This window comes from Periplaneta americana, chromosome 12, assembly GCF_040183065.1.
Source record: "Periplaneta americana isolate PAMFEO1 chromosome 12, P.americana_PAMFEO1_priV1, whole genome shotgun sequence".
Taxonomy (NCBI): Eukaryota; Metazoa; Arthropoda; class Insecta; order Blattodea; family Blattidae; genus Periplaneta; species Periplaneta americana.
The window spans coordinates 115547451-115565254 of NC_091128.1; positions in this window are offsets into that span (position 1 = coordinate 115547451).

Consider the following 17804-nt stretch of genomic DNA (forward strand, 5'->3'; position numbering starts at 1 on the left):
TGGAACGGAGTTTGACTCCAGTGAGTGAGATACTTTCCTCTATTATTATTGTTATTATGCGCCAAAAGGACGACCCTTGTCAGAAACAAGTTGCTGTTACCGCTGGTTATATTACAGGCCTGTCAACTTTCCTCCATAATACATATCACTCGTATTGGCAAGGCAATCTGTCGGATTTAAAGGTGATCACATTTCATTCTTTAACAAGGTCTATAATTCACTTCAAAAGCTGTTAAATTATTATTATATTATTATTATTATTATTATTATTATTGCTATTAATTTCATAATCATTAAAAGGATGAACTCCACTAAACTCTCATATCTCGCATTTCATTTTTCGTAGGTTGGCAGGCCTAATGTTACATGCTCTCATTGTCAAGACTGATATAATACGGCTGCAAGCTTGTTCGCATTATATTATATATAATTAGGGTGATCCCACATCCTCTTTTGTCCGGACATGTTCTCCTTTTTAGACCTTTGTCCGGGGTCCGGGCGGATTTTTTAAAAATCAAGATTTGTTTTTATTTTCGTAACTTGTTTGCCTGATATTTTTAAATTATCTGATTTAACGGTTTTTTCAAGTAATTTGTCCGTAGATGGCAGCAGCATTGACGGAATATACTCTTTGCCGACGATCATAACTCTATTTGCTTACAAAGTAATATTAAATTCATATTTTGTGCGGTCTTTTTATGTATTTTGATAATAATTATAGTTCCCTTGGCTTTCATGCAGTTAACTGTAAAATTATTTTATATTATTAAGTATTATCATAAGTATATTGTAATAAAATAAATGTTGACATAATTTTAAGTATAATATAAGTCTAAGTCTAAATCTAAATATATATTTTCTTTTCCCTTTAATAATTATAGTTCTCTTGACTTTCATATGTAGCTAACTATAAAATCATTATTATCAAGTTTTACTATAATTATTTTTGTAATATTAATATACTTTTAAGTATGATATATGCCTAAATCTGTACTGTAAATATTTTGTAAGAAAATAGATATTGACCTAATTTATAGTATAATATAGGCCTATTCCTAAATCTAAGTACATATTTTCTGTCCTCTTTTTTTCAAACAATGTCCTTCTTTTTGAAGCTCTGTGTCCTCTTTTTTAACGATGTGAATCTGGTCACCCTATAATATATAATGATCATGTTCATTATCTATTGTGTCATTTTATTTAATTGTATTTACTGCATTTTTTTTCTTAAAATTTGATAATAAATATCTGAATTGTGTAAGTACACCGTAAGTGTCACACGTGAAAGATAGATTAAATGAAATAATATACAAATTTAAATACTTCCATACGAAGGAAATATTAAGAGACGTAGTAAAATATGCAAGAAAATGTTCAAGATGAATCTTAAGAGAGAAGTATAAATATGTCTTGATGTATCCTGGAAGCAAAGAGAGAAATTTTGGTCTTTACGTGAAGAGGAGTTTCAGAACGGGAAGATCGGATGTCCTGAGGCATGTGAAGGAGATATATATCAGGAAATAGCCAGCACGTCAGCACTTCAAACTACGAAGGTGAGGAGAGCGACATCTGACAAGGGTAACATAAGTGCGAATCCTTCACACAGACAAGAGGGTGAGACACAACTCTAGCTTCACAGATCTAGAGATTCTGTAATGGTGCTCCAGAAGGGAACCTGCGATTCTCTGTCTCAGAATACCAGATTTAATCACACTAACTATATATATTACTTATAAAATTTATGGTCCTGCTCATTTTGCGAAGGAAAATATCGGGATGCCGAATTGCACTTTCATTTCCTAAACATATTTAATCCGTTGAGTGGTTAATTTATCTTGAATATACAATTTTTCATGAGCCTTATCACACTCTATTTCATGACATAACACATGTAGTGCCTTCTTTTAAGAATAGGTCTATAACAAGAAACAGTTATCTTTGTGCGAGATCGTGCGTATTTGCTTGGTTTCCGCACAAAACCAATCCGCGGAAAGTCTAAAATTCCACATTCAGTATTCCCAACCTAACACACATAACAATTTCCCTCTTCTTACCGCTTAACTGACATATTGATTTTACTGCTTTAGGCTTTTAACATATTATTTTTAGAGACTTTCAATATAGTAATAATTATAAATTGGAAGCTTACCACTGCAATTTCACCTAAATTGCACTGTTAATTATTGTTTTTAAATATCTGCAAAAATTAAATAAACTCTACAGCTCCACTAAAGTTACTGTATTCGTGATGCATGTAACATTAAGGTAGCCATTTGTTTTAAGTTCACATTTATAGACTGGGGGAAAGAAGGACAGACGTATATCACGGCCTGCTGGAGTATAGTAAACACAGAAAACATTTTAAAGCAACAATGTTGAAGATAGATCTTTTTGCTTTGCAAATTTTCCGTCATTGAACAGAAACCAAGATGGAGATTTCATTGCAACTAATTAGAAATTCCTCTTTCAGGTGTGTAATAAACGATCTTCGCACAAAATAATGTACGATACACGAGCCGTATGTTTTCTTTCAATTCTCGGAAATTAAAAAAGCTCAACTACGTTTCGCTTTTACAAACTTTTCCTCGAACATGAAAACTTCAACATACCGCTCTTGTAACGCATATTACTATTATGTCTCATATTATAATCAGTTTACTCTGTGAATAGTATTCATGAAACATGAGGACTTGAACCTTCAACCAGTAATGCATGCAGTCCAAAAATTGGCTAGAGCGCACTATATTATTACTATTAGTCAAGAAATCAAGAAAACATAAAATGAGAAACATAATTATATAGAAAATGTCTATAAAATATCAGCCATTCATGAAGAAGATTCATAGCCTGAGAAGAATAGAACAAATGCTTCATACTGAGGGCTTTTCACTAATCATAAAAGAAAATGTGGCATGTGAATCGGTATTGACAAAAAATAAGAAATTTAATAAACCTAAATCTACTAAAAATAATTGTAGGACCACAACAGGTTAAATAAATAACTACTGCTACTACTACAAGAAAACATTGAGTTACTCCATGAAAAATAAAACTCAAACATGAATGATATGATTAATTTTATACAAATTCTAATAATGAAAATAGTAACTATTAACACGATACCATTACTACCACTACCACTCATAATAAGTATGCTTATTGTTCATACTGTTATAGCTCGCGCAAGGAACGATTACCGAAAAACAATGATGGCGTTGCTGTCTGTTTTGACGTGTGTTTGTAGGCACGCCGAGGGAGCGAGAGATACGGGCCGATGGAAGTACTGTCTCGTCCAAAAAGATGAACAAATGAGGACATCGCTGTGGAAATAAAGAACGTAGCAAAAGAAAAATTCGAAGCTAATTAAACGCTCAACATATATTTACGAATGAAAATAATAATACCGTGCGATACAAGACACGTACTCACATGCAATGGAAAAAACTAAAGTCGTAATGTAACTATCACAACTCAAGACTGATTCTGTCAATGTCACTTCTCTTCCGACTGTACTCTTGAATATCATTCAAGCTATCTCGTGACCTTTCCTGTCGCTTTATCTTCCTTATCGCATTGTTTCATTCGCATTCCTTCCGTCGGTATTCCCTGTTTGCGAAACCTATATCTGAAAATACTGTTACAGGTTTACCGATCTGCATGTCTTATCTAGAATATAATCATTTTCTTAGAAAGTAAGGTAAACGCTGAAGAGATAAGTCTATCACGATTCTTGGTAGGCTACTTCATCAAAGATCACGAAAGTGATTCAGACATAAGAAACATCTGAATCAGAAAAGAATGGCGCAACAATTAAGACGGAATTTCTACTGGCAAAATTGCAAATACAGTAAAAGCTCGTTAATCCAGACTAATTGGGGGGATAAGTTGATCGGTTTAATCAAAGTCCGGATTAACTGAAATAACCTAAAATAACAGTAGAAAGTACATTAAAACTCCGTTCATAGCAACAAAAAAGCTTTTTATGGTGTATGTAAAGAACATAGGCCTAAATACACTATACAGTACAGTAAAATGTAAAGCAGTATATATGTGATAACCATAATTATGATGACGTGCTCGACGCACCTGTAAACTTGATGGATTTTCTTTATTTTAATACTATAGGTGTAATATTGCAATTATTATAGTTCCAATGTAAGTTATAAAAGTAAATCTTAAAACAGGGTTTTTTAATTTTCCCAAACTCGTCGTATTTTGCCTGTCCGGATTAAGCAAAGTCCGGCTTATCGGGGTCCGGATTAACGAGGTTTTACTGTAATTTACAGGTCTAAGCGTACAAGTCTACGTAGTGGTAAAATAATTATTTGCCGTCCCAAGAATAATAGAAGAAAGGCTAAAATTTGATATGGAAATAGATTAACCTATTCACGTTTAGTTTGACGACGACGATGATAATGATGAATTTGATGATTAATATGATGATGATGCTGCTGCTGATTATGACGATGACGATGACAATTTATGTCACTTAAAATAACAAGTGAACCTATGAATCTCGTTTGACTGTCAGGTATGTTTGCGTTATTACAAATAAATATTTAGGCCAGAATATGTTGGAACTTTACAAGGAGCCTGAGAGCATCCCCAATGTAAATATTGTTCTCCGATTACATAACGTACATACGGGGGACTAAGGGCTATTTACATACGTACATACAAATACCAACCAATATTTCTGTTATTGTTAGTTTATTATTAATCTGTTTTCTGAAGAGAATAGTTTCTTCATAATTCAACACTGAATCAAACACACTGTATTCATGAGATACCTAAGGCCATTTCCCCTGAGGTGTTTATATTTCATATACTCAATTTCAGTTTCATACAAGTAGAAACGAACAAATACATATGATATGAGCGTATGTTTGTTTTTAAAATACGACGAAATGAAGCACTATACAAATAAGTCTACTTATAACAGAATCACCTTTAAAACTATGACTTTCTTTCCTGTCATTTGAGTTTCAAGTTTAAAGTCCCCGTAGTAGTAATAATGATGAAAAATTAAATTCAGATTTTTTCTCTATGTAGAAAACTTTATTGTATATATTATACACTGGGTATTATCCAGCGGTAGTCGCAATTAAATTGTATAAGTAAAGTTCATAACCTTTGATCACAGCGTCTTTTACTGTTTTGAGTCTTCTCTGTGGTGGATCTGGTGGACATTTGAGAGGAGTCTTAAGTTAGATGGTTGGTGTTGTGGTTCAGAGAACTATGAAGCCGTAGGTAACTGTTTCGGAGAATTGCATTTACATTCGGAACCCCAAAATCAGAATAAAGAGTTGAGTTTCTAACGTACCGTGGAGCGCTAGTAATGAGCCAAATACATATGTTTTGAATTGTTTTAGCTCCTTTTATTTATGAAGATGAAACTGAACCCTATACTGGGCAACTGTGCATTGAATTGGGTCCAATGAGTAACGTGTGTATTAAGCTTTTATTACGATGAGAGTGAAGATTTTGACATGATGGATTTCAACAGATGAAGATGAAAGCGTATCTCTTTAAATGAATATCTCCCAGGGATAAGGGTATAACCAACAAAACTATAATTCATGTTTCAAAAAAAAAAGGAAAATAATTTCATTGACATATTTCATTAGACCTATATTTACTATCGTAACCATTCTTCATTCACCCATATGGAACCAGTTGTGCAGACCAATTTACCGACAGTGTCGCTGTCCAAGTTGCGCTTTAGGAGGCTGGACTACGCTACATCCGCGATATGATATGGGACGAGACGAGATGATGGATTTATTGAGATGCCACAGGGGAACCTGAGATTCCGAAGGAAACCCTTGTGTTACACCACTGGCTTCACCAACACAAGATACAAATCAAAGTTACGCCGGTGATCGAACCAGGGTCCATAGGATTATAAGTCTAACCACTACACGTGGGTGTTGAAATAGAAATGTATTGATTTTTAAAACATCTTACGTCTTTGTTTTGTATTTGGGTAAACAGAACCCAATATATTTCTGTTAAAATACACTAACGGTAATAATAGCCTCCCTCAGTACTGAGTATCAAACGAGAACTTTTCGAATTTTATTTCCCTAGAAAAATATTTTAAAATCTCTATGAACTTTTCCGTCGTTTTCCCGTAACATAAATGAAGGTTTCGTTAAAATTACTATAACCTTTATGTCGAAGTCCACTTCTAACAGCTAATGGGCACTGAATTTTCTAAATTTTAATCACTACATGGCCTCCAGCTTTTATTTTCTAAATGCTGTAGTGATTTCATTTTCCAGACAAAGGAAGCAGAGAATAGATAGGATATAATATAGCTTGGTCAATTTTTATGACGCATATGGCAATCTACATAATGGATAGCGTCTATGTTTATATTCAAATGTTTTCCCTCCAGGATGATATCGAAGATTGATATTATAAATGCATGAACCACAAAAGTCAATAACGTAGATCGTGTGACGTATTACACAATACAGATACTCTGTCGTAAGTCAGATAACCATGATAAAGAAGAAAAGGCGTTGCTGGAATTGTGTCAATCACGGGTCATGATTGCAACATGTTCTTTCCTAATTGACTGAAAAGATATATCTAACATAAATTGTAGGATTCCACTTGTTTATGCATTTTACTTTATTGGGTTATTTTACGACGCTGTATCAACATCTAGGTTATTTAGCGTCTAAATGAAATGAAGGTGATAATGCTGGTGAAATGAGTCCGGCATCCAGCACCGAAAGTTACCTAGCATTTGCTCGTATTGTGTTGAGGGAAAACCCCGGAAAAAACCTCAACCAGGTAACTTGCCCCTACCGGGATTCGAACCCGTGCCACCTGGTTTCGCGGCCAGACGCGCTGACCGTTACTCCACAGGTGTGGACCTTTGTTTATGCATTAATGAGTTCTATTTTGATATGAAAGTCATGAATATGCTAGTCGCTTCCGACAGTATCTTGTACACCACATCGGTACAACACATATTCCATCCAGATTTCGAACTTGGTTGTAATTACTTAGATATGTTTATGCTGAAATATTCATTCGAGAAAGTGAAAAGAAGCAAACATTTAATACAATAATTAAGCTTATAAATACAACCACTCTTAGAGAGAGACTGAACTGGACTGCCGAGCGTGCGAGAGACGGTTCGCCGGGTGTTGCATGGCCTTCGTACCGGTCGCACTCTGTTCGATCGACCAACATTACATAAGCGAACGTTCTGTAGCTCATAAAAAGTAAGGTAGATACTCGTATGTGCTAATCAAGACTAAATAAGAAGTTGTTTAATAGGTGTGTACTTAAGGATAGAAGTATGAAAGTTGGTTACAGCCCATTCACAATTTTGGGAAAACAAATTGCGCAGGAGGGGAAGAAGAAAGTGGACTGGGATACTTCCCTACCTTACTACGCTTCTACTGGCAGCTATCTATAGAACTAACCTCCACCATAAGCTTCTTACTATGAGCTACGGCGCACGAGATAACAAATGGCCTGTAATTACACACGTCATGTCTACAGCTATAGTTACAAAACGGAACGGAGATGGATTCTTATTTGGAGATTGCAGTACTAGTTTCATGGACTTGCCCAACACAATTTATAAATTCAGGGTAGAGCAGGATTTGAACCCGAACTTATAAGATGAGATGAAATGAGATGAGATGATGGATATTTGTTGGGAAGCCACAGGGAACCGGAGATTCCGAAGAAAAGCCCTGTGTTACCTGGCCCACGGGCTTGCCCAACGCAAGCTATAAATCAGCTTATAAGGCCAGCTCATTAACAATAAACGAACGTGAAGGACCCTACTTAGTCTACTTCGTTTATATGTATGTCGTCATTCCATTTTCGACCAATGAAGTGTAATGAAATTTTGAATTCCAACCAATTAAAGTCATACATCGCGATAATTTTTCCAACTGGTTTTATCACAATCAATTTACCACATGGTCGTTCTTTTGTTTAGTCAGTGTCGCCAACTGCTTCCCCGTAAATCGATGAGCGTGAATCCATTAATGTAACGATAAAGTACTAAATAAAATGTGAAATCCTACTTCCACATCTACATCTTCATCTTCCAATTCCATGTCCATTTTATCTAAGAAAAATGACATTCCTTCATTCAGATTTGATCATTGCGTTTTCAAAAATAATTCTTCATTTAAGTAATGTAATAATCAGGTTATAGGTAATTAAATTATAAAACGTTTAAATTATGATTTTAACAGATAATGAAAATGCATTTCTGTTATAATAACAAGAAAGGAGCGCAGTATATGTAATTAATACTGCTACACTTGCATTTCTCTTTTCTCTAACTTCCAATTTCTTTTCGATATTCATCTAACTTCACAACACGGATAAATATATAATAGGATGCGAAATTTATTGAGTTTCCCGTAACACATGCTAGAGGTGCTAATGTAAAAACTGATTTTTCTGCCATCTGTTGGACGGTGGAGAACTTATTACATCTAGCAGCGCACCAAGTAGCGAAAACAAAAACTAATTACTCCATCCATTTAGCAGCCCACCTGGTGACGAAAATGTTAAACTATGCAGAAAATATTCCTTCCCTCCCACCCTCATCGATATTCACAACTAACCCAATTTAAAATAAAACATTTACATTTTTATTTCTCACACCATCTTCCACTGAAAATTCTTACCGGAGCCAACAGGGAGATAAAAGAGACGATCTATTTTACACTACCCAATTAAAATATAACCAAATAGAGACAGAAAATAAAGCAAAAGGTTAGATAATTGGGATTTTATTCTTTGGGTATTTAGTGTACAACGCAATGGAATGTCTGCAAAAACTACTTACATAGTTCAATTTATTATATTACTATTACTTTACAATACATTCAACAACACTATTTTTACAACGTCCATAAACATCACTGTTTAACATACACTCCTTATACACACACTTAGTATCACATTATGTCCACTCATTAGCAAGTTTCTGGCTGCCATCTTGTCTTCTCGAGCATCGTCTATTCGTCTCGAACGAACGGATAAATAGACAACTCTGGATAATATACCCAACACGTAGTTCTAACATTCACCACCCACGACGTCGGACGCTGATCATCTTATTTGAACCCCTTCCGTCAGATGGTGCTGACCGCAGTTTCGCATCCTATTGTACGTTCACAATGTCTTAATAGGTTAAGTATTAATAGGTATACAATTATTAACATCTTTTTAGCGAATTTTAGGGATAGGTATATTATTTAAATTTTTATTTTATTCACGAAATAGTCCTAATAAATGTAATTTGAGTAATGAGATTACTATAGATAATTTGGCACATCAGATGATCTAGCCGTTGGAATAACCATTCTCCAGAGTCTGATGAAATTCAGAATGTTATGTCTACTGACGAGGTTAATTGCTGCACTCAGAGCTGGAGCTACGAGGTCACGAAAGCTACACCTGTTTCAATACAACTGTGAGAGTAAACATTCTCCGTAAGACTCAAAGACCACAAAATTCCGCATGTCACAGGGCAGAGATACGGTCGGACAAAGGCACTGCAGTGTACATATGCTAAGCAAGCATGTACATTTCTTTCTGTTTGAGAAAAAGTCACATTTATCTCAATGGGAGTGTTCTGCGATGGCTGGAGAAAGACTCATTTCCCGAGTGCTCGGAGCTGGTGCTGAAGTTTGCGTGTTTGCTCGCGTCTCACCACTCTTGTATAGATGTTTGGCCGCTCGAAAGGATCTCTTTTGTAAGAGGATTGCGGGTAGCTTGACATTTGTGTAGAGAGAGCGCACACGGTACGGTCTTTTGCCAGGATTCTGTTATACCGAAATAAAAATTAATTCTGACAGTGTGGGCTTAATGATAATTTACGAGACTGGCGTAAGGAAATATAAGTTCAAGAATAACAACTAAGACTTTCCAAACGCAACATTTAAAGTTAGCATTGTTGGGATCTCACTTAAAAAAAAAACCTCTATGCAGTTAAAATGGAGCTCTATTGAAATATGTAATCGCAAAATGATAGTTCAACAATAATCCTGTTGAAATTTTTACTAACAGAATAACCGGACAGTTCAACCGTAATTCTACTGAGATCTGAACTAATGGAACATAATATATAGCCTATAGATCAGGCCTGCACAAACAGCACTCAACGAGCGCGCGCGCTCCTTCGGAGCGGGAGAGCGGTGTTTACCGCTCGCCGAATCGGAGAGGAAGTACGTCAGAATGACATAGACTTGCTATAGGTAGAGGAGAGGGAAACGACCACTCAATTAACTAGTGGAGTACAGTGTGTAGGCCTATTTTCAGTAACTGTTTCACTTTGCTTACCTACTGCTACAGTACAGTACGGAGGAATCTAAAAGACGGAACATAACATTCAACATTTAACGATTCACAGCTCGAACTTATTGATCTTCAATGTGATCTAAGGGCTAAAGATCGTTTGAATAATACTACTAGCCTGGCTGAGTTTTACAAGACTAAACATTAGCAATAATATCCACGACTACACAGGCTGTCTGTGAAATTTATTGCTATGTTTGGCTCAACATTTATATTTGTGAGCAACTGTTTTCTGTAATCAACTTTAATAAAGGCAGACATCGAACATCTGTAACTGATGTTTCATTATGATCAGTAGGCTACTGTTCCTTTCAACTACCAACAGCACAGAATCCCGTTTTGATGTACTGATAAATAAAAATATAACAAAATGATATTGTACATTTAAGTAGCTATAGAATTTCTATTACTTCTGTAAAATAAATATTTCTTTATTAATTAATAATAGTCCAAGATAGTTTTGCAAACACTGAACGGGAATTCATTACATTAGCACTCTTACTAGTACATCCTTTTGTGTATATTTTGAGATCACCCCTTCTTCCAGTCCACCCTATACAGAGCGCAGCTAATATCTGCATTCCGCTCATGAGCTGTGAGTCGGCTCGGAGAGCGCAAACCTTGTGCAGACCTGCTATAGATATACAATTCATATAATCATGTAGAAATCTACATCTAGGGAACGTTTAAACAATCCAAACATGATCTGTTGAGATCTTAAGTATATACAAATTACTGCTGGTATGCATCGACTTGTTTTGTGATACAACTATTTTGGGAATTTCTTAAATAAGATATTGCTACCGCCCGCGAACTAAATAACGTACTGTATAAGATACCATGCACTACTGCAGGAATATCTAAAAAGCAAACGTTCTGATGGAGGCAGATAAAAAAGTTACATTTTTTTTTCCACCACATTAATAATGTCAATAGAAGTGCTAATACAAATTTTGGCCACTCAGAAAGTGATTTTCCCTGGGGCTGTTTATAGAAAAGAACACAATTACATGGAAATATTTATTGATATAGATATAGCAATTCTTGCGCTATTTGTTAACATATCCCCCACTGGAATTGAGACATTTGTCATACCATGGGATCAATTTTTGTGCCGTAGAAGTCAGCCGCCTCAGATCGGAACCAGCGTTTGACTGCGTCTGCACTTCTCTCTGTCGATCCCATGAAATGAGAAATGTCTCCATTCTGATGGAAAATATGTTGAAAAATAGCTCAACAATTGCTGTGTCTGTTCCAATAAATTTGTCCAATGCAATTGTGTTTTTCTTCTGTTAACGGCCCCTGGCGAACTTATTTTTTTACGGCCCTTGTAATTGCGGTCGAGTGGCCAAACTTTGCATAAGCACTTCTTTTGACATTATTAACATGGTGAAAGAAAAAAATAACTTTTTTATCTGCTCCCATCAGAACGTTTACTTGTAAGAGAAGGCAACAGAGTATAACGACACTATTGGTTAGCGTAATTAAGTACGTGATCACTTAACTGCGGTAGTCAACTTTAAATTTTTACTGTCTGTATTCTTTTTGGCATCTTATTTTATTGCTGGTATGCCATACCGTCCCAATACGACCACTGAGTATATCCATAGAAACCCTCTGTGAATACAAACTGGTATAATTTCATTACGATATACATTACAAATTTTATACTAGCGTCATAAGAAAGGACGACTCAAACTATTCCTGTTTGGATTATTATTATTATTATTATTATTATTATTATTATTATTATTACTGTATTGTAATCCTATTTACCCTTTGGTCTATTAGGGTTGTTGTTTGTTATATTGCGGTAGGCCTATATCTAAATGCCGGCAAAAACTATAGACGGCAGCAGAAACGAATAGAAGCTGTTCCGATTTGCCGTCTTTTGTTATTTTTGCATTATTGCATTGTAGCAAACGTTTGTAACCATCTTAACAAATCCAGATCAAAACAACGGATGGTAATTTAGTATTTATTGTAAGTATCATGAGATCTGAATTAACTGTTTGACCTGTTGTAACTCTGAAACGGTTGCAAATAAATAAAGCTGATAAAGGGCTTTCTTGATCTAAATGTTGCCCTGAATCATCTCCTCACCGGATGGCCTTACTTTTTTAATCACCCTGTATATCAATGTGTACCAGTTTATAACTTTGAACAGTCGAGGTTAATTTATTTATTTATTATGTTTACAGTGTTGATCCAGCATATAAGCAGCACTCTTTCTTTTGTGTTATTAAAAAAATCTGTAAAGTACATATTTGCAATTTTTCATAAAATTATAATTCTCTGCTTCTCGACTCTCCAAGCGAAACTGAAGAGTTTTCTTTTAACATAGCTCCAACATTAATATTCTGTCATATTAACATTGTGGTGAAAGCGTTGGCGAGAGTTCGTATATATATATCAGCTGATATAATTGCCAAAAGCGTTAATTAACTAGTTTCTTTTTTTCACCGGTGTAGTACAAGAGCAATGAACTGGACTCATGGTACGAGTCTGAGGACGGTGCGCGGATTCTAGCTTGGCCTGATTACGGCTGAATTTCTGCCGATAGTGTGACGAATACATATACATGCACAAAAATATATTCTTCTTATCATTTCTTGCGGAATTGGTAATTCCTTACTAAACATACATACAAAAAAATTTAAACTATGCATAATTTAACAGGAATATCATACTGTCACACCATTAAAGTACTGTAATAGAACAGAATATTGATGTCTGTGTTCCACATCGCACAAAAGAAGTTGGTGGCACGAGTTGAAGGCGAAGTTATGACGTATTGCCCCTAAAAGCAACAATTTCCCACGTATGGATATAATTTTATGATTATTTGGAAAAGGACAAGTAGCGAAAGATAGGATGGAGAAGAAACACCATAAATAGATAGAAAAAGCGAAAAAAAAATGCATAAATAATACGTAGACTACAGTAACAGAAAGTAATAAAAATCATAATTTAAGAGGAGTATTACAATTATTACAAGATGGGACAGCGTCAAGTACTTGGTGTGTACTATAAGAAGTAACATGAGGTGCTGCCAGGAAGTCAAAAGGAGGACAGCAACGGAAAAGGAACCTTTTAATAGAAAAAGGAGAATCTTCTGCGGACTTCTGAAAAAAGATCTAAACAAAAGACTAGTGAAGCGCTTTGTGTAGAGCAGTGTTGTCAGACAGAGACTAAACGGAGCGGAGCGCTCCACTAGACTCATTGCGTGCTCCGGTGTTTCCACAGACATAAGCAAGTTCACGCTCCGACTGCACTCTCTAGCTCTACAACCGGTTTTGGAGCTTACAACTCTGACACTACTGGTGTAGAGTGTGTCAGCGTATGGGGCAGAAACATGGACATTACGATGAAGTAGATAGAAACGACTAGACGCATTTGATATGTGGATATGGGAAAGAATGGAGTGTGTGGAAAAAATTAATACCCAGAATAAGAAATTAAGCTGTATTTGAAAGAGTAGGTGAAGGTATAATGATGCTAAAACTGATCACGAAGAGAAAATGAAATTGTTTGTGTCACAGGCTGAGACAAAACTGCCTACTGAAGGATGCACTGGAAGGAATGGTGAACGGAAGAAGAGTTCGGGGCAGAAGAAGATATCACGTTATAGACAACATTAAGATACATATAATGCGGAGACTAAGAGAGAGGCAGAAAATATGAAAGATTGGAGGGTGCTGGGTTTGCAGTGAAAGACCTGCTCTTCGGCAGAAAACTATGAATGAATGTGTCATATTATAGAATTTATACTTTGTTAACTCGTTCTCATTTATTAGTAATTATTACTTTTTTCCATAATGTTACTTTCAACATAAAGAAATATTTACTCATAAATTTATACCCCAAAGGATTTAAGTTGGAGAATATACAAAGGGAAACGATTCATGCAAGTTTATGTGCCGTAGTCGACGCCTGCTCGTGTGTGCTTTGAGTGTCACCGTCAAAGTCGAGAAGGATTCCGTCCCGCGAGACTCAGTTTGAACTGAGGCCAGGCCGGGTCATCCCTTGATATGCGTGGCGTAGCAGGATCCTCCCCACAGCTCTCCAGGTCTTTCACCCCTTGGGTAATCTCAGTAGTTGTAACGCACATCCAAACTTTAGCATTTCGGCCTAATATTCTTCACAGATCTCCTCAAATATTTACGAAAATGTGTGTGAATTGGTAACACACATATTACGTCTATACGTTTGATTCTATAACGCATCAGTGAAAAAGCACCGTACATGAATTACAAGTCCTGCTCTATGACTAAAGAGATGGTACTTCCGACTAAAAATCCTGCAGATCAATGTTGAAATTCCAACAGTAAAGATGAGAATTACGTTTCCATAGCAATTATGTTTGTTGGGATTGATGTTATCCGGGCTAAAGAGCCGTGGTCTGTTGTAGCTGTTGTTGGTAGCAACAGCTCCAACATACCACGGCCCTTTAGGCCGGATAACGTCAATCCCAATGACGCTGGTCGTGAAAGCCTACATTCCAAAATTATGTTTGTGTTTCTTGTCTTGTATTTGTTCTACGTTGTCTTTCATAAGATGTGAACTTGTACCACGCTGAACGCATGAGTCGGGAGATGCAATATTTATCGGTATTTGTACAGTAGTGGAAAAAAAACAGGACCGAACCTTGTAGTTAATTTTAGAGCCTTATTCACTACAGAGCACGATAGACTGGTAACTAAGACTTTCGTGGTTCGAATCCTGCCTGGGAAAGAAACACTTGTTTTGTTTCTTATTCAAATTTATTCCCAATACTTTTTGATTGCAGCGATATTTTACTACGAGTACTTAATTAACTTATTATTCCCAGAACATGAATTTTACCAGAAATCGAAAAGTATTGCGAATAAATTTGAATAAGAAACAATGGGCTCTTCATGGGCTGTCACGCAACTGATTTGCACTAATATTTTTGTAAGTTTAAATACAAAGGGCATTATTGGAAAGAGAGAAAGCTGTTCAATAACCTTTACATGAAACAAGTCAAAGTCAAAATAGGAGAAGAAATTTCAGAACCAAGTGAATTTGGGAGAGGAGTACGTCAAGGATGCCCTTTATCACTTACCCTGTTCAATATATACTTCGAGGAATTAATGAAGAACTGTTTTCAGAACATGGGAGGAGTGATAGCAGGAGGAAGAAGAATAAAGTGCATAAGATTTGATGATGATATGGCGTTGTTAGCAGAAGAGGAGATGATACTAAGGATATCCTTCTGGAGCTAAATGACAGCTGTGAGCGATATCGGATGACGATAAATGCAAATAAGACGAAGACCATGATCATAGGAAGAAAATAAAGAAGGTAAACTTGCGAATTCTAAGTGAGGCGGTAGAGTATGTGGACAGTTTCAAATACTTGAGGTGTACTATAAGCAGTAATACGAGCTATATACTACCAGGAACTGAAAAGGAGGATAGCAACGGCCAAGGAAACTTTTAATAGAAAAAGGAGCATCTTCTACGGATCTCCGGAAAAAGAACTAAGGAAGAGACTAGTGAAATACTTTGTATGCCTTTGAGTGTGGCATTGTATGGAGCAGAAACATGGACATTGCCACGAAGTGAAGAGAAGCGGATAGAAGCATTTGTAATGTTAATAAGGAGAAGAATGGAAAGTGTGAAGTGGACGGAGAGAGTAAGAAATGAAGTTGTGTTGGAAAGAGTAGGTGAAGAAAGAATGATGCTGAAACTGATCAGGAAGAGGAAAAGGAATTAACTGGGTCACTGACAGAGAAGGAACTGTCTACAGAAGGATGCACTAGAAGGAATGATGAACGGGAAAGAGCTCGAAACAGAAGAAGATATCAGACGATAGACAACATTAAAAAATATATGGATCGTATGAGGAGACTAAGAGGAAGGCATGAAACAGAAACGATTGGAGAAAGCTGAGTTTGCAGTGAAAGATGAGCCATTGGGCAGGAAGCGAATGAATGAATATCAATATTTTTGGAAGTTTATATATAAAGAGATGTACGCCCTATATCAATATTTTGTGTTGAAAAATTAGACTGGATACTGACCTATATAAAAACTGTAATTTTATTGTAGGTCGTAAAGGTATCCAATGAGAGTATTTTATTTTAGAACTCCACGAATAGCCTATACAAAATGACTTTAATAATTATTTCGGCAAGATCCATGAGTTAGTTCAACGAATTATGTTTGGATCACTTTACGTTTCCTGAAAATTTCAGGTGAATAGCATACAATTTCAATTAGTTACATGTCACATCAGTGTTAAAGTATATTCAAACAACAGCGAGTTCGAGCTTTAAACATTCAAAAGTTTCACTAAAACTTTGTTTTCGACAGACGCGTAGGTCTTTGCTGTAGAGTCGAATACCCAGAAATGGCATTTGCTCTAACTGCTTCATGCATTTTGTACTAAAAGTAATCACGAGAACACTACCACAGTTAAACTCCTCTCACGTACACGCTTAAGGACTTTCCCTATATATCTTCCTGCTTTTTTCTTTTCTGTTATCCTTTTACTGTTACACTTGATCTCAGATTTTCCTTACTTATTTCTTTCTATTCACTATCGCATAACTTTTATGATAATTACTCCCCTCTCTCACTCTGTTTAATCTCCCTTTTTCCGACTTACACACCACTGGGAGTAGGGCAGGGAGATTCTTGATCGTATACTAGACATCTCGGCATGAACCAGGACCACCGCTGAGACATCACAGGATATGACGAATTTATTTATTTATTTATTTATTTATTTATTTATTTATTTATTTATTTATTTATTTATTTATTTATTTATTTTCCTAATAATATTGTAACATAAAATATAATATATACAGAAAAACTTTAGCTCGCCCCTGAAAGAGTAGAACTCGTCTTTAGGGGCGGATTCCGGAATTGAAAATAAGAAGTATACAATACAATTAGTCTTATGTCTACTATGCAATTAGAATATATAAATTTAAATTTACAATTTTTCAATTCTTATAAAATCCGTACATAACTTTCTAAATTTAATACTAGAATTACTAGAATCGACAAGATTAGGATATTTAAATATAAATTTGTTACATATTTTTGGGCCTAAATTACTACTATGATTCAATACTGTAGCAGTATTGCATTTTGGTTCAAACAATCTGAAAGAATTCATATCTTTTGTTTCATAACTATGAGAATAAAATTCAAAATTATTTAGATTTTTATGTATGAATTTAGTAATATAATATAATAAATTTGTCTTATGTTAAAAACATTAAAGTCTAAAAACAATTTTTGAGATGGAAAATCAATAGGTGTATGAAGACATATTTTAATTATTTTCTTCTGTAATAAATAAAGTGGTTAAAATTGGATTTAAATGAGCTACCCCATCATATAATTCCATACATAACTACCGATTGAAATAACATTAAGTATATCGCTTTATCAACGGATTAGGTTATTTAGCGTCTG